This window comes from Durio zibethinus, unplaced genomic scaffold (genome assembly GCF_047325235.1).
Source record: "Durio zibethinus cultivar Kanyao isolate XHJ-2024 unplaced genomic scaffold, ASM4732523v1 HiC_scaffold_277, whole genome shotgun sequence".
NCBI classification, from domain to species: domain Eukaryota; kingdom Viridiplantae; phylum Streptophyta; class Magnoliopsida; order Malvales; family Malvaceae; genus Durio; species Durio zibethinus.
In genome coordinates this window covers 70,001-92,778 of record NW_028322900.1, presented here as the reverse complement: position 1 = coordinate 92,778, position 22,778 = coordinate 70,001, and the positions used below count along the sequence as shown (strand labels likewise).

General features: G+C 32.0%; 3 non-coding genes across 3 annotated transcripts; 1 reads left to right on the top strand and 2 right to left on the bottom strand.

Moving 5' to 3' along the window:
- Positions 1-14,859: 14,859 nt before the first annotated feature.
- Positions 14,860-14,932, bottom strand: TRNAF-GAA (transfer RNA phenylalanine (anticodon GAA)). The gene has a single exon. It is a non-coding gene; the product is annotated as a tRNA-Phe (tRNA).
- A 2,843-nt stretch (positions 14,933-17,775) lies between these two features.
- On the top strand, positions 17,776-17,848 carry TRNAT-UGU (transfer RNA threonine (anticodon UGU)). Its single transcript has one exon. It is a non-coding gene; the product is annotated as a tRNA-Thr (tRNA).
- Positions 17,849-19,226: 1,378 nt separating this feature from the next.
- Positions 19,227-19,313, bottom strand: TRNAS-GGA (transfer RNA serine (anticodon GGA)). The gene has a single exon. It is a non-coding gene; the product is annotated as a tRNA-Ser (tRNA).
- Positions 19,314-22,778: the final 3,465 nt, after the last annotated feature.

Sequence of the window (22,778 nt, the reverse complement as noted above, 5' to 3'; positions counted from 1 at the left end):
ACCTCATTCGTTGACTTTATGTGATCTAATCTTTCTATCAAGCATGACTTTCATTATATTATAAATTATAAGATAAATTATAAGGTAGGGGCCCATGAATCTATTCTCTGTTTTTTTTTTTTTTGATTCAGTGCTTAGTCCTTGAATCTAAAAAGAGTACAGAAATAGAAAATAAGAATCCACTTTGAATTCGAATGTTCGAATGAAATATATATATATATTATTGTTTCCAGATATCTCAATTGATCAAATTCGAAGCAATTGCCCTCTTTCGATAACTGCCCGAAAGAACCGCTTCAAATAATAAAGATTATTCTATTCAGATTTTGAGACGAAGGAGCTCCCTGTCTATATCAAGATATCAATCAAATATGTCGAAAAATTTTCGCGGGTTATCTAGACTGTATATAGTCTAGAGTCCGGGAATAATTGAAAAAAAAAAAATTATGAAAAATATTATGATGATCAAAAATGAGTGACAAAAAAAGACAGAAAAGTTATCATTACATTTATCATTATGTTATAAGAAAGAAATCTACTTGTTTAGTTCTTAAGGAGCACAAAAGAAAGGATAAAAGGGGAGGGGCTGATTGACAAAAGGAAAGTAGAGAAAATTTACAAGATATAATCTATCTGTATCTAACGTATCAACTCCAAATATTGAAAATAAAAAGTTAAATATTTCGAAATACTTTGATATATGAGATGAATCCATTATTTCGATTTCTTGCTTGTTTTGTTACTGAATTAAGTTGAGTGGTTTTACATTTACAGACGCATAAAAAACAATTTTTGTGGACAAAAAAAAAAAAACAGTTTTGTTTTATGTTATGACTCTTCCGTATACGTCTTCTTTGGTTCGAGTGGGCATTCTTAAGAAACTTCAGTTTAGTTCTGCTATAGAAAAAAGAGGCTTCTTGTCTTGAGTTTTTTCCTCCTGCCGAGAAAGCATTTATTCTGCAATTCATTTCAAAAGACTTCAATCGGTACACGCAAAAAATAGGCCAATTCAGCAGCTTTTTGCTCAATTTCTCGTGGAGTCAAATTCTCATCAGTACGAGTCAAGGGAACGGCCCCCTGGCCTCTGATTTCCATATAAAGGACACGCCGAGCATAAATACCCTCTTTAACTTCTATTCTGATGGACTGAATATCTTTCATAAGGAATCGTAGAAAGATGCGACGATTTTTTCCAGGAAAACCCCAACGAAAAATACATACTATTCCCTCTTTTCTATCGAATCGATCATAACCACTACCTACATTCCAAAAAATCGTGCACCACAAATAGGAACTAATAAAGAGACCCGCGATCCCATAGAAAGACATCACGATTCCTTGTGGAAAAAAAACTATTTGCTGAGACGGAAATAAAGATATCAAATTCCTACCAAGATAACTAGAAGTTCCAACTAATAAAAACCCTAATGAACCAAAAAAAAGAATAAAGGCCCAGCAGAAATTGCTTGTTTTTCGAGACCCCACTATAAATTCTATCCATATAGATTCTGATCGCCAACTCATACATACTAGATCCAGTTGCATTTTATTGGAATTGAGAAAATAAGCAAAAAAATTTGACTTTACTTTTTTTGTTTCCGAAGTAACTCTCATCAACTAGTGCTATTTTGATATGAACTTTTAGAAGTAATTCATCAAATTGCTTAGATCTAAAATCATCCCCTTTATATGATCCCCTATACAGATCTACTAGATATATAGACTTTAATTTCATACATTCGTCCGGTACCGATCCACTTGCTATAATTCATTTACCCCTATATCATGTTTACGTATGCATAAGAGGAGCTTTTTCATTTATGTTCGGGGAAGCCGGATGGATGTTATACAATATTCTACTAAATAGATATCCGTGGCATCTAAGTCGTGAAAAAAAAAATAGATAAGATTTGGTCTTGGCCTTGGCCCCATCGAATCTAAAAAATCTTAGTTTTTTGAACATACAAAGATAAAGAAGCCATTGCAATTGCCGGAAATACTAGGCCTACTAAAGGCACAAAAATAGAGGGAATTGTCATAAAATGGGTACCTCAATTTAATATTCGTACCTGTTATTGTTATATTGTTAGTTATAAAGTTAGTTATAAATATATCTTATAATAATTATATTATAATTCGTATATTATACTAAGTATATCTAAATATTATACTAAGTATATCGAAATACTAAGTATATCTAAATATTATACTAAGTATATCTAAATACTAAGTATATCTAAATATTATACTAAGTATATCTAAATACTAAGTATATCTAAATACTAAGTATATCTAAGCGAGTATATATATCTAATATATATATCTTATCTAATAAGTGCAAGGAATGTAGAATTAAATAAAGGGACTTGCCCATCTTTCTAAATGAAATAAAATAGGTGTATGATAAGATAATCCACTTTCTTTATTATCTTACTTTATTCCTACTTTTCTTATTATTATTATTCTATTGTTCTTGTCTTCTAATTTTAATTTCTAATTTGAATTTAATAAAGAAAGAGTTTATTACAAATTGAGAAAGAGTTTATTACAAATTGTCGAAAGATTCGATTCGTTAGAATCCGATCCAAGAACAGGGATTTTTAGTAAAAATAGAATTCTCGGGAGATATAGAAAGATGCAAAACTCTATATTTATATTTTTTCTATATTTGAATTATATAAACATACGCAATAGAGCAAGATAAAATTCGTTTTTCGACAATTCCATTTTATGTCACAAAGTCAAAGCCCATTATGCGGGCTTTGACTTTGATTCTGATAAACTAACTAACTGCCTTTTCACTACAAAGAAAATAATTTAACTTAAGACTCTACTTGATTGAATTTTGATTCAAAGGAAAAAAACCGTGGAACTGAAATAACTCACTCAGAACACCCTTTAAAGGATTACGTGGTACGATTGGATCGAATAAACCCTTATGGAATAAATATTCAGCCTCCTGTGAACCTTCAGGTACTGTTATATTCAATGTTTGCTCAATTACTCTTTTACCCGCAAATGCAATATAGGCATTGGGTTCAGCAATAATGATATCCCCCAACATACCAAAACTCGCGGTCACTCCACCAGTAGTAGGAGATGTAAGATTGATACATAAAATAACTTTTTATTTGATTGATAATCATATAAAGCAGAAGATATTTTAGCCATTTGCATCAAGCTCAAACTTCCTTCTTGCATGCGTGCTCCTCCGGAAGCACACACTAGAATAAGAGGCAAAAAATTATTGGTAGCATATTCGATCAAACGGGTGATTTTCTCGCCTACTGCGGATCCCATACTACCCCCCATAAACTGAAAATCCATAACCCCGATTGCTATAGGAATACCGTTTAGTTGACCCGTACCTGTTTGAATAGCCTCAGTTAATCCTGTCTCTCTTTGATAAGAATCAAGACGATCTTTATAGGGCTCTTCGTCATACTCAAACGGATCAGAATCAATACCATCTTCGTCATACTCAAACGGATAAGAATCAATACCATCTTCGTCATACTGAAATGGATCAGAATCAATACCATCTTTATCTTTGTCAAACTGAAATGGATCATAATCAATACCATCTTTATCTTTATCTTTGTCAAACTGAACTTTATCTTTGTCAAACTGAACTTTATCTTTGTCAAACTGAACTTTATCTTTGTCATACTGAACTTTATCTTCGTCATACTGAAATGGATCAGAATCAAGACCATCTTTATCTTTGTTAAACTGAAATGGATCATAATTAATACCATCTTTATCTTTGTTAAACTGAACTTTATCTTTGTCATACTGAACTTTATCTTTGTCAAACTGAACTTTATCTTTGTCATACTGAACTTTATCTTCGTCATACTGAACTTTATCTTCGTCATACTGAAATGGATCAGAATCAATACCATCCATATAAGGCTCTTCTTGGTCAGACTGAAATGGATCATAATCAATACCATCTTCGTCAGAACCATCTTCGTCAGCTTCGTCAGAACCATCTTCGTCAGCTTCGTCAGAACCATCTTCGTCAGCTTCGTCAGAACCATCTTCGTCAGCTTCGTCAGAACCATCTTCGTCAGCTTCGTCAGAACCATCTTCGTCAGCTTCGTCAGAACCATCTTCGTCAGACTGAAATGGATCATAATCAATACCATCTTCGTCAGACTGAAATGGATCATAATCAATACCATCTTCGTCATACTGAAATTCAATGGGATCCAGAGAGATCATGTCTTCATCCATAGGATCCCAAGTACCTGGATCAATCGAAAGTTCGATTCTATCTGAACTACTCATTTTCAAATGATATCCACAGTATTCACAAATATTCATTTTTGGCTTAAGAAATTTCTTATAATTTAATCCATAACAATCTTCATTTTCGCATAGAACCCACAAATGCTTGAAATCTTTAGGCCTTTCTAAATCATTACCATTTGCGCAACTTTCTTTTAGAGTTAAATCATTACCATTTGCGCAACTTTCTTTTAGAGTTAAATCATTACCATTTGCGCAACTTTCTTTTAGAGTTAAATCATTACCATTTGCGCAACTTTCTTTTAGAGTTAAATCATTACCATTTGCGCAACTTTCTTTTAGAGTTAAATCATTACCATTTGCGCAACTTTCTTTTAGAGTTAAATCATTACCATTTGCGCAACTTTCTTTTAGAGTTAAACCATTGTCTTCACTACTATTTCCACCTTCAACACAAATGTAACCACAAATGCAATTATAAATATAACTATCATTGTAATTGTCACTACCACTTAAAATGGAACTATCAATACAGGTTTGAGAACGAAGATAAGAGTTAATACAACTCTTAATGTGATTATTCCAACTATAGTTAGTATCATACAAGTTAAAATCATAGTGGGGATCGTCATTGTCAATCTCAAAAATTTGATTTTCACTATTAAAATATAGAGAATAATTATCCTGATTACTATCATTATCCTGATTACTATCCCTAATTAAAACCCTAATTCGGGTGTCATCAGAAATGAAATTCCGAATGTCTTTGACGCCAACTAAATGATCAACCTTACTGTAATAACTAGAGCTGTCACTACAACCATGAATGTTTTTATCCATATCATTTCTAACCGGGTCTTCGTTTACACTAGTATTTTCAATAGGACCAAGGCTATCCATTGATTTACTTAGCCCACATCTGTATTCTAATTCCCCCTTAGACAAGATAAAATTGAACCATAATTTTTCCATAGAGTTTTCTTGCCTCTATTTAGATGTAAAGTATAATAGATGAATAGTCATTTGATGAAAAAAAAAAAATCATTTATTTCCTATCGGAATACGCATAATGGATACAATCATTAAACTAATAATGAGTGAATATTGAAGTAAAGGATTCTCGTTTGTGAGAACCTGGAGTATCAGTTCATTATATATGATATATGATACTTTACTTTTTTCTTTTCAATTATAAATATAAATTTTCAATTAGAAATAGCGATTTCCCTATGTTGTGTAAAATTCGCACTGAAAAAATTGAAAAAAGAAATTTTTCTCCTATCAAGAACCTTTTTCGTAAAATATCGTCTACTAATACAATAAAATCTCGTCTACTAATACAATAAGTTTCTATTCCAACACGGAACGAATAGGATAGAAAAGAATACACCAATCTTTAGGATCGGCTCAATCCTTTTAGTAAAAGATTGGGCCGAGTTTAATTGCAATTCAACAAACCAACAGTAATTACTGGATTACAAAGTATCCATTGCTTCGAATTCAAATTTTATTTATCTAAAGTATCCATTGCTTCGAATTCAAATTTGATCTCCTTCCATACTTCACAAGCAGCAGCTAGTTCCATACTCCATTTGCCAGCCTCGCGGATAATTTCATTACCCTGGCGGGCAAGGTCACGTCCCTCATTACGAGCTTTTACACATGCTTCTAAAGCTACTCGATTAGCTACGGCACCCGGTGCATTTCCCCAAGGGTGTCCTAAAGTTCCTCCACCGAATTGTAGTACGGAATCATCTCCAAAGATCTCGGTCAAAGCAGGCATATGCCAAACGTGAATACCCCCCGAAGCTACGGGCAGAACACCTGGTATAGAAACCCAATCTTGAGTGAAATAAATACCACGGCTTCGATCTTTTTCAATAAAATCATCACGTAGTAAATCAACAAAGCCCAAAGTTATGTCCCTTTCTCCTTCAAGTTTACCTACTACTGTACCAGCGTGAATATGATCTCCACCAGACAGACGTAAAGCTTTAGCTAGTACACGAAAGTGCATACCATGATTCTTCTGTCTATCAATAACTGCGTGCATTGCGCGATGGATGTGAAGAAGTAGACCATTATCTCGGCAATAATGAGCCAAGCTAGTATTTGCAGTGAACCCACCTGTTAAGTAGTCATGCATTACGATGGGAGCTCCCAATTCTCTGGCAAATATGGCCCTTTTAATCATTTCTTCACATGTACCCGCAGTAGCATTCAAGTAATGCCCTTTGATTTCACCTGTTTCAGCCTGTGCTTTAAAAATTGCTTCGGCACAAAATAAGAAACGGTCTCTCCAACGCATAAATGGTTGGGAGTTCACATTCTCATCATCTTTGGTAAAATCAAGTCCACCACGTAGACATTCATAAACTGCTCTACCGTAGTTCTTAGCGGATAACCCCAATTTAGGTTTAATAGTACATCCTAATAGGGGGCGACCGTACTTGTTCAATTTATCTCTTTCAACCTGGATGCCATGAGGCGGGCCTTGGAAAGTTTTAGTATAAGAAGGAGGGATTCGCAGATCCTCTAGACGTAGAGCGCGCAGGGCTTTGAACCCAAATACATTACCCACAATGGAAGTAAACATGTTAGTAACAGAACCTTCTTCAAAAAGGTCTAAGGGGTAAGCTACATAACATATATATTGATTTTCTTCTCCAGCAACGGGCTCAATGTGGTAGCATCGCCCTTTGTAACGATCAAGGCTGGTAAGCCCATCGGTCCACACGGTTGTCCATGTACCAGTAGAAGATTCAGCAGCTACTGCTGCCCCTGCTTCCTCGGGCGGAACTCCGGGTTGAGGAGTTACTCGGAAGGCTGCCAAGATATCAGTATCTTTGACTTCATATTCAGGAGTATAATAAGTCAATTTATACTCTTTAACACCAGCTTTGAATCCAACACTTGCTTTAGTCTCTGTTTGTGGTGACATAAGCCCCTCCCTACAACTCATGAATTGAAAATTTTCGCAACAACAAGGTCTGCTCGGCATAAATTAGGAGTTAATGAAACCTTTTCGAAGAAATCTTTCAAAAAATTATCAACTAATCCGAAAGGTTCCTTATTAGACCATGGTATTTGATTCGCCAAATACATCATTATTCTATATTCTTTCATATTCTATATTCTTTCATATGTATGGCGCAACCCAATCCGTGTTTTTCAAGTTTAGAATTCCTTACTTTTTTTTTGAATCGAAATGAAAATGAAATAAATGAAATAGAAATATTATAAATATATAATTATAATTAGAATTATAAATATAAAATATATATATAAAATATATAAATTAAATATAAAATATATAAATTCAATAATAAGTCAATAGTCAATAATAAGATAATACTATAATAATATAAATTCAATAATAAGTCAATAGTCAATAATAATCAATAATAAGATAATAAGATAATAAGAAATAATATAAAATAAGAAATAATATAAATTCAATAATAAGAAATAAGAAAGAATAAGAAATTCACTCTTGACAGTAATATATGTTGTATATGTAAATCCTAGATGTGAAAATATGCGTAATTCGTTTATGAAATGAAAAAAAAGGAATATAGATGGAAAAAGGGGGGATAGGTTGGACGTAAAAAAAAATCGATATGCTAAAATAAAATACGAAATGAAATAAGGGCTAATGAGATAGAAATAAGGAATCGTAAATAGAGTTCGGGTTCGAATTCCATAGATAATATGGATGGTATTGCCTATAATGATAGACAAATGAAAGACAATGATAGACAAATGAAAGACTCTCTCAAAATTGTTATTTATTTATCCACTTGATATTTTGCAAATAGGTTGGTTGAACTTAAAAATTCCTTCATTGAATAAGGAAACAATCCAATTGAATTGCATTCAATTGGATGGTACCAACGAAATCGTAGTGCTAATCCCCATTTCTTATTGAATTAACCGATCAACTTGCTGTCGAAGATTTTTTTTATTAGAAAATTTTCGAAAAAAAAAATTGACATATTTCACTTTATTTTATTATGAGAATAAATCCTACTACTTCTGTTCCTGGAGTTTCCACGCTTGAAAAAGAAAATCTGGGACGTATTTCTCAAATCATCGGTCCAGTACTGGATGTAGCCTTTCCCCCGGGCAAGATGCCTAATATTTACAACGCTTTGGTAGTTAAGGGTCGAGATACCATCGGTCAACAAATTAATGTAACTTGTGAGGTACAGCAATTATTAGGAAACAATCGAGTTAGAGCTGTAGCTATGAGCGCTACAGATGGTCTAATGAGAGGAATGGAAGTGATTAACACGGGAGCTCCTCTAAGTGTTCCAGTCGGCGGAGCGACCCTAGGACGAATTTTTAACGTGCTTGGGGAGCCCGTTGATAATTTAGGTCCTGTAGATACTCGCACAACATCCCCTATTCATAAACCTGCGCCCGCTTTCATACAATTAGATACAAAATTATCTATTTTTGAAACAGGAATTAAAGTAGTCGATCTTTTAGCTCCTTATCGTCGTGGAGGAAAAATCGGACTATTTGGGGGAGCTGGGGTAGGTAAAACAGTACTCATTATGGAATTGATCAACAACATTGCCAAAGCTCATGGGGGTGTATCCGTATTTGGCGGAGTAGGTGAACGTACTCGTGAAGGAAATGATCTTTACATGGAAATGAAAGAATCTGGAGTAATTAATGAACAAAATCTTGCGGAATCAAAAGTGGCTTTAGTCTACGGTCAGATGAATGAACCGCCAGGAGCTCGTATGAGAGTTGGGTTGACTGCCCTAACTATGGCGGAATATTTCCGAGATGTTAATAAACAAAACGTACTTCTATTTATAGACAATATCTTCCGTTTTGTCCAAGCGGGATCCGAAGTATCTGCCTTATTGGGTAGAATGCCTTCCGCTGTGGGTTATCAACCCACCCTTAGTACCGAAATGGGTTCTTTACAAGAAAGAATTACTTCTACCAAGGAGGGATCCATAACTTCTATTCAAGCAGTTTATGTACCCGCGGATGATTTGACCGACCCTGCCCCTGCCACAACATTTGCGCATTTAGATGCTACTACCGTACTATCAAGAGGATTAGCTGCCAAAGGTATCTATCCAGCGGTAGATCCTTTAGACTCAACGTCAACTATGCTCCAACCTCGAATCGTTGGAAAGGAACATTATGAAACTGCGCAAAGGGTTAAGCAAACCTTACAACGTTACAAAGAACTTCAGGACATTATAGCTATCCTGGGGTTGGACGAAGTGTCCGAAGAGGATCGCTTAACCGTAGCAAGAGCGCGAAAAATTGAGCGTTTCTTATCACAACCCTTTTTCGTAGCGGAAGTATTTACTGGTTCCCCGGGGAAATATGTTGGCCTAGCAGAAACAATTAGAGGATTTCAATTGATCCTTTCCGGAGAATTAGACGGTCTTCCTGAACAGGCCTTTTATTTGGTAGGTAACATCGATGAAGCTACTGCGAAGGCTACGAACTTAGAAATGGAGAGCAAATTGAATAAATGACCTTAAATCTTTGCGTACTCACCCATAATCGAATTGTTTGGGATTCAGAAGTGAAAGAAATCATTTTATCTACTAATAGCGGACAAATTGGCGTATTACCAAATCACGCGCCTATTGCCACAGTTGTAGATATAGGTATTTTGAGAATACGCCTTAACGACCAATGGTTAACGATGGCTCTGATGGGTGGTTTTGCTAGAATAGTCAATAATGAAATCACTATTTTTGGAAAGGATGCGGAAAAGGGTAGTGACATTGATCCACAAGAAGCTCAGCAAGCTCTTGAAATAGCGGAAGCTAACTTGAGGAAAGCTGAAGGCAAGAGGCAAACAATTGAGGCAAATCTAGCTCTCAGATGGGCTAGGACACGAGTAAAGGCTATCAACGCGATTTCGTAACTAGTTGGTTAATCGAAAGAATTTCCGTATAAACAGAACTTTCGTTTCTACATCCCATTTTTATTCTGCTGATTAAATAGAATCAAATACAATCAAAAGTGAAATAGTGAAATTTGATCTAACGAAAAATTTGAAAATTGAAAACGGAAATAGAATAGGATGAAAAAGATAGAAAATCAATAAAAGAAGGTGGGTAGAAAAACTTATTAGACACCGGGATCAATGGTATCTAATAAGTTCTACCTACTATTGGATTTGAACCAATGACTCCCGCCGTATGAAAGCAATACTCTAACCACTGAGTTAAGTAGGTCATTTATTATCATAAGGAATCATAAAGAGAAAGAAAAGGGACCTATCACATCGATGGATTATAAATCCGATATTACTTCTAAGCAATACCAATCAAACCGACCAAAAAGGTATGATTATGATGTTGGATCATGTAATATTCATCTTGACAAGAAATTATCTAAATAATATGATAAAATATGTATCACAAACACAAGGGCTATAGCTCAGTTAGGTAGAGCACCTCGTTTACACGCGCGCCAATGTTTTTCAGGGGAGTCTATCATGCAATCAAAAAAAATTGATCCTTTTGAGAAATCGATGTCTTACTCCATTACTTTGAAGGAACAAAACAAGAGAACAATAGCCTGACAAATGGTTTGGTTCGATTCGGGTGCCGTTTAGGCAGGAGCAGGATCCGAATCGAACCTATCATTGATTTGAGATATTGATAGGGCGAATACCCAGTCTATTCAATGCTAGGCATAATGAGTATAAGGACCTCAAAAATTCTCTTTTCGTCCTATGAATCTTAAGGTGTATGAAGTTTCATCTTTGATTTTTTAATCAGGATGATAGAGACTTCATTTAACTTAGGTTGATCTAGGCCAGAAGCAGACCTACGTCAAGATAAACTTTCCCTTCTTTGAAACACTTTGGTAGTGCTCCTGTATCAGTAATGAATCAGAGCACATGGAACCATCTTCCTTTTTTTTCTAAGAGAAAAAATATATATATGGTAGACTAACTGATATTTCTATCAGTTAATGAAAGAGCCCAATGCAAAAAAATGCATGTTGGGTCTTTGAAATAGGTCGAATCATTTTGATAATAATCAGTTCGATCTGTTTTACCGAGAAGGTCTACGGTTCGAGTCCGTATAGCCCTATATTTTATATTTTTATTTTATATTTTATTAATTTTTATATTTTATTAATTTTTATATTTTATTAATTTTTATATTTTATTAATTTAAAATATTTATTAAATTAATAAAAAAATATTTATTAAATTAATAAAAATGAAATGAAAATAATATTCTTAAAACTAAAGCAAACTAAAACAATAAAGAATATCCAAATACAAATAAAAAAAGTTGTATAGTTTTTTTCCTAATTATTGTATTCTTTGTTGATTGGAACTGGTCGCTTCCAGTTGCTTGGTTAAAATCATTCCCATAAGCTCGCTCACAGGGAGATCGCTCAGAAACTGAAAACAAAAGCGCATTTCAACAGAATCTCATAAATATATATAATATATATTAAATATATATATATAGATAATATATATATAGATAATATCTATAAAAAGATATAATATCTATAAAATATAGATAGAAAATAAAAAATGTATTCTATATATAACTATATATAAATTTATTCTATATTCTATATATAACTATATAATATACTATATAATATATATATAAATTTATTCTATATTCTATATATATTCTATATATATAATAGATAATAAGATAATAGAAAAGAGAAAAGGTTTTTTTTTTTTTTTTTTATTTCTAATACATATTAGATATTAGTTATATATTAGAATTCCTTTTATTTAGAAAAATACGAAATGAAGTGAAAACAAAAAAGTTTTACTTGTTTTGGATTTGTATAGTATTCTACTATACTATATAGTAATAGTATAAATATCTATGTAATAGTATAAATGTAATAGTATAAATATCTATTTATACTATTACTATACAAATTAGTACTATATCGAATACAAATTAGTACTATATCGAAATTAAATCGAAATAAGTGAAATGTAAATAGGATTAATTCCAATCAATAAATCTTAAAACGCAACAGCAAACAAACGAAACTAGACGATTCGATCAAACTGAATTGTTGGTTTGACTAAACAAACAGTTGTGGATGACTTGACAATGAATTCCAGGTCGAATCGACTAATCCGGTCTATTTTTCACATTCATAGGAGTTCGTCTATGTTTCTGCTTTACGAATATGATATTTTCTGGGCATTTCTAATAATATCAAGTGCTATTCCTATTTTGGCATTTCTAATTTCTGGAGTTTTAGCCCCGATTAGAAAGGGTCCAGAAAAACTTTCTAGTTATGAATCGGGTATAGAACCAATGGGCGATGCTTGGTTACAATTTCGAATCCGTTATTATATGTTTGCTCTAGTTTTTGTTGTTTTTGATGTTGAAACGGTTTTTCTTTATCCATGGGCAATGAGTTTCGATGTATTGGGGGTACCCGTATTCATAGAAGCTTTAATTTTCGTGCTTATCCTAATTGTTGGTTCAGTTTATGCATGGCGAAAAGGAGCATTGGAATGGTCTTAGTTCCTGAATATTCAGATAATAAAAAGAAAGAAAAAAGTAAAAATAATAATAACATTGAGTATGAATTCCATTGAATTTCCCTTACTTGATCGAACAACCCAAAACTCAGTTATTTCAACTACATTAAATGATCTTTCAAATTGGTCAAGACTCTCCAGTTTATGGCCGCTTCTTTATGGTACCAGTTGTTGCTTCATTGAATTTGCTTCATTAATAGGCTCACGATTCGACTTTGATCGTTATGGGCTGGTCCCAAGATCGAGTCCTAGACAAGCGGACCTAATTTTAACAGCTGGAACAGTAACAATGAAAATGGCTCCCTCTTTAGTGAGATTATATGAACAAATGCCCGAACCTAAATATGTTATTGCTATGGGCGCGTGTACAATTACAGGAGGGATGTTCAGTACTGATTCTTATAGTACTGTTCGGGGAGTCGATAAGCTAATTCCTGTGGATGTCTATTTGCCGGGCTGTCCCCCTAAACCCGAGGCAGTTATAGATGCTATAACAAAACTTCGTAAGAAAATATCTCGCGAAATCTATGAAGATCGAATTAGATCTCAACAGGGGGATCGGTGTTTTACTACCAATCACAAGTTTTGTCTTGTACGCAGTACTCATACTGGAAATTATAATCAAGGATTACTCTATCAACCACCATCTACTTCAGAGATTCCTCCTGAAACATTTTTCAACTACAAAAGTTCAATATCTTCCCACGAATTAGTGAATTAGGTAGGATTCAGAAACAGAATAACAAACAACGAATTAATCTTCATAAATTCGATTTCATCGTAAATGTGAAATACTTATCTTATACAAATTACAAATAAAAAAGAAAAGTGCTGCGGGAGAGATAAAAAAGATGCAGGGCCGTTTGTCTGTTTGGCTAGTCAAACACGGGCTAGTTCATAGATCTTTGGGCTTCGATTACCAAGGAATAGAGACTTTACAAATAAAGCCCGAGGATTGGCATTCCATTGCTGTTATTTTATATGTATATGGTTACAATTATCTACGTTCCCAATGTGCTTATGATGTAGCACCAGGCGGACTGTTAGCCAGTGTGTATCATCTTACGAGAATAGAGTATGGTGTAGATCAACCGGAAGAAGTATGTATAAAAGTATTTGCTCCAAGGAGTAACCCTAGAATTCCGTCTGTTTTCTGGGTTTGGAAAAGTGCGGATTTTCAAGAACGAGAATCTTATGACATGTTGGGAATCTCTTATGAGAATCATCCACGACTGAAACGTATCTTAATGCCCGAAAGTTGGATAGGGTGGCCTTTACGTAAGGATTACATTGCCCCCAATTTTTATGAAATACAAGACGCTCATTGAATGATAAGAAACTAATTACAACTTCAAATATTCAAGGAATATTTGTACATTCTCTTCTAGCTCAAACGGAGGAATTGAGGTTTCATTCGTATTCTTATGGATAGGCTAATAAATAAAAAGAAATAAAAGACAATACATCATTGAAATTCTCGATTTTTGAAGATACCTTTTTATTTTATTTCGGACGAGCCGAGACAATAGGATGAACAACAAGGGTTCTATACCGTGAACTTTGTATCGCGCACATCACTTAGATGAACTCTAGAGAGTCACATAGAAAGGAATGAAGAAATGGAATATGAAAGAGAATACAAATAAATAAATGAAAGGGAATCGGATTCTATTTGTACTGTAGCTGAGATGAGTCTTGGTTATTTCTATCCTTGAACTCCTCTAGACCAGACTTTTGGTTGGGCCTTTCAACCAACTATTTTAATCTTTTTTTTTAATTAAATATGTATGAAGTATTAACATTCTTTTTGAATGTGAGGAGCCACAGCGTGAACAAATAAAAAAGAAGAGGAAAGATAATGAAATTTTTTTCTTTTACTACATTATTTATTTTTTTTACTACATTATAATTATAATAGACTCTTTGCTCATCTAAAAAATAGAAACAAAAAAAAAAAAAAAAATAAATAAAGAGAGGGTTTACTTCCAGATAGCTAGCTAGATAAGTATGTATTATGTCGATCTATATCAATTAATTTGTAGAGTAGATACTCATACAAATTAATCATACGCCGAGAACCAGATTTGAACTGGTGACACGAGGATTTTCAGTCCTCTGCTCTACCAACTGAGCTATCCCGACCATTACCGACGCATTATCCTCATAATACTAGATGACTTGGGTCTATGTCACTTAAAAATGAAAACAAAAAAAAAAACGAAAAAGTATTAAATTAAAAGGGGAATTTCTTGGATCTTTAAAAGGAAGACTTTGTAAATTTCAGTATGAGTAATGATATGGATTATGAATCATTCAAATAGGTATTCCTTGCTCAAGGGTGTTGATTTGTACGTATATCATATATATATCACAATATATCATATCACAAGACTTGTGATAAGAGAACAAAATTCTGCTAGGATACGCTTGTAAAATGGAAAAGAATAGGATGAATGAGAAACATAAGGAACTTTGAACCACTAACAAAAAGGGTAGGATAAAATAAATAGATAGCAAACGGGCTTTTTGGGGTTGGGGATAGAGGGACTTGAACCCTCACGATTTTTAAAGTCGACGGATTTTCCTCTTACTATAAATTTCATTGTTGTCGGTATTGATATTGACATGTAGAACGGGACTCTATCTTTATTCTCGTCCGATTAATCAGTTTTTCAAAAGATTTATCAGACTATGGAGTGAATGATTTGATTAATGAATATTCTATTCGATTCTTTCTTCAACTTGGAATCGATTCACAACAATTCTTTTTATTTTTCATATAAATTGATTTTGCATATAAATAAAAAAAATACGGGTTCGAGTCGTCTTTTTTGGTTTTTCATTAGTATACCTATTTATTTTATATTTTATATAGGTATATCTTGCATCCTTTCTGGAGTTTCGATATAAGGATTCCTTTACCAACAGTCAACCCCATTTGTTAGAATAGCTTCCATTGAGTCTCTGCACCTATCCCTTTTTTATTATTCTCGCTTGTTGAACCTTTGTTTATTTTCGTAAAATAATAGGATTTGGCTCAGGATTGCCCATTTTTCATTCCGGGGTTTCTCTGAATTTGAAAGTTATCACTTAGTAGGTTTCCATACCAAGGCTCAATCCAATCCAATTAAGTCCGTAGCGTCTACCAATTTCGCCATATCCCCTTTGTGTCTTGAGATTAGGATCTCATTAGGATGCACTTCCTTCCCCCTTTCTCCTTCCCTTCCTTTCCCCTTTCTTTCATTTATTTATTTTCTTTCTTTTTATGCGAAAACCGTTGAATTTAGTATTGAATTTAGTAGATATAGATACTGATTCTTATATCGAAGGGTCTTTACCTATTTTATTTCTTGTTTGTTTATCTTCTTTCGTCTCTATCGGAGACCCGTATTTATTTGGTCCAATCAGAAAATATTTTATCATTTCTGTATTCGCAATTCAATATAGATGGATATTCCATAACATATATATGCCCCCCTTACTCTCAGTTTTCTCAGGCAATTTACTCGAACGGTCGATTTTTTTTTTTTTTTTCGTCTTAGCTTCCGCCTTTATGAATGAAAACAAAAGAAAGGAGTCTCTCATCTCTCATTATGATCTGGATTTCATTTCTATGGGTTGCATCTTTTCTTTTTTCTTTAATTTTATTTTTATTCTTATTCTTTTATTAGACTATCCTATATAACCATAATAAGATAACTAAAAAAATAAAAATAAAAATGAAAATTGAATTTATTCATTATTAAAATTTATTCATTTTAAAATTTATTCATTATTAATTATTTATTTTCTAGTATAATAGCATAATAGCTAGAACTAATTATTCCATTCATTTCTATTTCGACTTCGAAGATAATTCGAATTAGTTAGTCTAAAAAACAAAGTTTCATTCTAATTATTTAGACTTATAACGTATCATTTATATAATGATAATATATATATAAATTATATATAAATATAAATTATATATAAATGCATAAAAATATTTTCACTATAATTATCTAATTATTAGACTCTATTTATAATTCTAAACTAAATATAAATAAATTAAATATATATTAAATCTATATTAAATATAAATAAATATTAAATATAAATAAATTAAATCTATATTAAATCTATCTATCTATATTAAAATTAAATCTATCTATTAAATTAAATCTATATCTATATCTATATAAAAAAAAAAAATTATATATAATTTAAATGTAAAATATACTAAAAATATACTAAAAAATACTAAAAATATAAAATAAAAAATATAGTAATATTATACTTAGTATACTAATATTATACTAATATATATATAATACTAAATTATATATATAATACTAAATAGAATATAATACTAAATAGAATAGAATACTAAATAGAATAGACTAATAGAATAAAGATAACATATAATAAAATAAATATAAAATAAAAATATATAATATAGAGATAAATAATAAATAATTATAAAAATTATAAATATATTTATAATTTATTTTTATAATTTTTATAATTATAATAAAATTAGAATTAAATTATAATAATATTATTATAATTTAATATTATTAAATATAATGTTATTAAATATTAATATGATTAAATTAAAATATGATTAAATTAAAATATCATTTTTAATATGATTAAAATATAATCAAATAGAATGATTAAAATATAATCAAATAGAATTATATTATTCTATTCTTAATTATTATATTCTATCAATATTAGATTGAATATTAGATTGAATCTACCATTATTATATATTATTATATATTATTATATATCATTATATTAAATATGATTATATTAAATATGGCATAAATTATGTATGGCATAAATATGGCATTTAAAATTTAAAATTCTAGTTTTTCTAAATTCTAGTCTATAATTCATATTAATAATTCATAGTAATTATGAATAACTAATAGATAGTTAATAGATAAGATCGTAATAGTTTGCTGAATTCCTATGGATACAAAATTTCTATTATTTGAGCCCGCTTAGCTCAGAGGTTAGAGCATCGCATTTGTAATGCGATGGTCATCGGTTCGATTCCGATAGCCGGCTTTCTCTATTTGTTTGCTTTTTTACTTTTTTACATGATTGATAATGTTTTTTTGAAATCAAAGAACATTGAAAAAGCTTTTTCCCCTTTTCTTTCCAAAGGTCAACGATCCGTTTATTATGTCGTAGAAACTTTCAATTAGGAATAAAATTGGAGGAGTTAGATCTTTGCAGAATAAATCAAGAAAAAAAAAAAGGAAACTTTTTTTGGTTTAATTTTTAGATTTTAATTTTTATATTTTATATTTAATATATATTTTATATTTAATATATTTATATATTATATATATTTTATTTTAATTTCTATTTTTTGTATACATTATATACAATATACATTATATACAATACAAAAAAGTATGGATATTGATCCAATTCATCTCATTAATATTTGTAGTACAATCCTTCAGTCGATTTCGCTTCATTTAGTTCAGTTTTAATTTAGGTTTATGAAATTTCAATAAAATTCAAATTAATAAGGAGTCTTTATGTCGCGTTACCGAGGGCCTCGTTTCAAAAAAATACGCCGTCTGGGGGCTTTACCGGGACTAACTAGTAAAAGTCCTAGAGCCGGAAGCGATCTTAGAAACCGATCGCGCTCCGGTAAAAAATCTCAATATCGTATTCGTTTAGAAGAAAAACAAAAATTGCGTTTTCATTATGGCCTTACAGAACGACAATTACTTAAATACGTTCGTATTGCCAGAAAAGCAAAAGGGTCAACAGGTCAGGTTTTACTACAATTACTTGAAATGCGTTTGGATAACATCCTTTTTCGATTAGGTATGGCTTCAACTATTCCTCAAGCCCGCCAATTAGTTAACCATAGACATATTTTAGTTAATGGTCGTACAGTAGATATACCAAGTTATCGCTGCAAACCCCGAGATATTATTTCAGCGAGGGATGAACAAAAATCTAGAACTCTGATTCAAAATTATCTTGATTCATCCACCCATGAGGAATTACCAAAGCATTTGACCCTTCACACATTACAATATAAAGGATTAGTCAATCAAATAATAGATAGGAAATGGGTCGGTTTGAAAATAAATGAATTGCTTGTCGTAGAATATTATTCTCGTCAGACTTAAACCTAACTAAAATAACAAAACAAGGGTTCTGCTCCCTTTTCACCTGAGTTAAGGTTAAGTAAAGGAAGACAGGGTAAGGGATTTGATTCGGAAATTTTATTTTTCTCCTATTCATGTATGATAGATCCGTAGGTAGATTTTCATCCCCTGTACGCTATTTTACGTATTCCGTATTAAAAAGAAATTGGGAATAGAGAATCTATATCAAAGAAGGGTCTAACTCTTTAGTATCTGTTCTTATTTGATTTGATACATTGTAGTCAGTTACATTGGCGAATTAGGTGAAGGTGCGGAAAGAGAGGGATTCGAACCCTCGGTAAACAAAAGTCTACATAGCAGTTCCAATGCTACGCCTTGAACCACTCGGCCATCTCTCCTACATAATTATTATGGCCGATAACCCGAGCGAATAGCGAGTTATTCATATTAGATTGTTCGAGAGGTACGAACAATATCAATTCTAACTAGAAAACTAGCTATAAAAATAGAAAACTTTTCATCACTTTTTTCAGCACTTTTTCTTTAGCCTCCCGACTCGAAGAAATTTTTTTGTGAGGGGGCTGTTAAAAATAAATAATATAATACGATAAACATATACCATATATATCTATTCATGTTTGCGAAAAAGGCACTCCCATCTTTTTTCTGATATTTCTACCGGACTGGATTAAATCAATGAATTGAAACGAATCAAATCAATCGATTGGTTTTTTTTTTTTAGACTATGCTTAATGGATATTTTTAGTTCATAATTCTCTTTAGACTCTAATTCCCCATTTCTATAAGAATTCTAAAATTCTTTTCCAGTTTTAGATCTCTCAACAACAACCTCTTACTCTGTAAATCTATTACAAATTCATAAATCCTCTAAGGGATTTTTATATTTGATTATATGTTGTATACCTGCTATGCACAAAACACAAAAAAGGGCAGTTATTTTATTTTCATCATAGAACGATTATTCGATTATTTTTCCTCTTTTTATCATAATTTAATCAAAACTTCTCTAATTTTGCTAATCTATCCTAATCCGTAGGATAAATTTTTTGATTCTTCAACTTCGATGAAATCGTAATAATTCTTTTTTCTTTTTATATTTTATTCTTATACTAATAAATTCTTATACTAATAAATTTGGATGAAATAAAATAGGATTCAAATATTTCTTTTTTTTTTTTTTTCTTGATTCCTGCCAAAAAAATTGAAGTAAAGTAGAGGGCTATATCTTTTTTTTTTTTTTTTTTATGGAATGGGTCTGCTTTTATGTTATTTCGTACTGTACGCTTCCTTTGTTTGTGAGATCCTTTTTTTTTTCTCACGAAGGGGTAATGAAAAGAGTTATAGAATGGATTGCTACCTATGCCTAGATCGCGGATAAATGGAAATTTTATTGATAAGACCTTTTCAATCGTAGCCAATATCTTATTACGAATAATTCCGACAACTTCAGGAGAAAAAGAGGCATTTACTTATTACAGAGATGGTGCGATTTGATTATTATTATATAATTATAATTATTTTATATATTTTAATTATTTTATATATATTTTTTTTTTTATTTTTATTTTACCGCTCTTAGTCTTAGGAAAAAGACACATGATTCGGAATAGAAAAAAAAAAAAAAAGACTATTGAAAAAAAAAAAGAAATCTACGCTTGTTGAAGGTGAAGTTTATAAATAAAGCAATTCCTTCTGTCGTGTATCCCCGATTAATGCAACCTCAGATGCTTCAATTGTTGATTCGAGTATTGAGCGAAAGGTTACACCTATGGGTCTGTATTGTGGGTCAACCCTACTACACTAGTACCAATAGGCGGCATAGAGGAAGAAGCACTACATCTAGGAATCAACAACACGAAAACTTTGTTATTGTTATAAAGGATTCCCTTTCCTTATCGGGATCGGAACTAAGAGAAATGGTTGGGACAACAAACATCCATCTTGTTCGTACTTTGGATACCCATATAACCATCGAAGATTGTTGAAGTGACTAATTCCTGGAAATTAAGGAGCGTTGAGAACAAAGAAATTGTTGGAGTTTACTTTATTTATCTAGTACGAACACGCTTGATGGTAAGAAAAGATCTTTTGCAAGAGGGTTGGCTAGAGATTTCTTGTAAAAACATTAGCCCCGCTCAGTTCATAATGACAATATTTCGACCTTTTTTTTAATTCCATGGATTATTCTCATTATGCACATAAAGGAGGAGCCGTATGAGGTGAAAATCTCACGTACGGTTTTGGAACGGAGAATTCGTTGAATCGAATGACGACCGTAACGGATGTCGGCTCAATCCGAAGGAAATTATGCGGAAGCCTTACAGAATTATTATGAAGCTATGCGACTAGAAATTGATCCCTATGATCGAAGTTATATACTCTATAACATAGGCCTTATCCACACAAGTAACGGAGAACATACAAAAGCTTTAGAATATTATTTTCGAGCACTAGAACGAAACCCGTTCTTACCACAAGCTTTTAATAATATGGCTGTGATCTGTCATTACGTGCGACTATCTCCACTATAGAAATAAAAAAAAAAAGGAAAGAAAGAGCAAATACGCTAGTAAATAAATACGCTAGTAAATAAAATAGGCTTTCTACATATTGCATCGTCCAAAAAACGATTTTTATCAGCTGTAACAAAAAAAGAAAAAAAAAAAAGAAACTTCATAGAAGTCAAAATATGAAGAAATATATATGCCTAGATACTTTATTCTATGGATAAAGGATCTAATTGATAGAGGAAGCACCGTAAAGATCAATTAGCGAGGTTTTGGGCCGATACAATAAAAATAAATAAGAACTGCTTATTTATGTCATGATATGAGATAAAAATTAGGAATCAACTTATGTAATAGAGCCGATCCCCTAAGTTATTGAGCAGCGGTGTAGCATCAGATCCCAAAGACAGTAAGTCTTTTTTATGAGGAAGAAGTCTTTTTCAAGGATTCTATATAAATTTATATATGATATGAAACCGAGATAGTTACCTTTCAGAAAAATCTAACGGACGATAATCCCGAAACGCCTATGCTTTATTTTTCTGAAGGTGGGAGAAAAGATAAAACTCATTATTAATTTAATCCAAATTAAAGTTTGAAACTCATGTAATTAACCTCTTTTGGTTAACCCGAGACAAATCGATAGGATCTATGAGAAATCTCATTCAATTGGATATATGGTAGGGTAAAAAAATGGGACACCAAAAGAATTGACTGCCGAGCCGTATGAGGTAGGAAACTCTCAAGTACGGTTCTAAGGGAAGGAATTGACCCGCCTATTCCGACCGGGGAGAACAGGCCATTCGACAGGGGGATTCTGAAATAGCGGAGGCTTGGTTCGATCAAGCCGCTGAGTATTGGAAACAGGCTATAGCGCTTACTCCTGGTAATTATATTGAAGCGCAGAATTGGTTAAAGATCACGAGGCGTTTCGAATAAGAACAAGAGCTCTCTGTTTATTTATTATTTTCGGATTAGAAATTCTAATTAGAAATTAGAAAATTCTATTACTATTAAATTCTATTCTTATTCTATTAAATCCATTTAATTAAATTACCTTACCATTAAAATTATTAAATTAGATTTTTTATTCATATTCAATTTGAATCTTTAAATATTAAAAAATATTAATTTAATTGGAATTGTTAATTGTGTAATTGTTTGTTTTTGTTGGACCCATCGGTCAGATCATTTCTCTCTCTCTGGGAAAAACCAATCAAAGAATTTCATTATATCCTTTCTAAAATCGTTCTATTTCGTCTGATATTTCGTAAGGATAAGTAATACACGGATATAGCAAAATAAAAAATATTTTCTTTTCTGCTTCTATTAAAA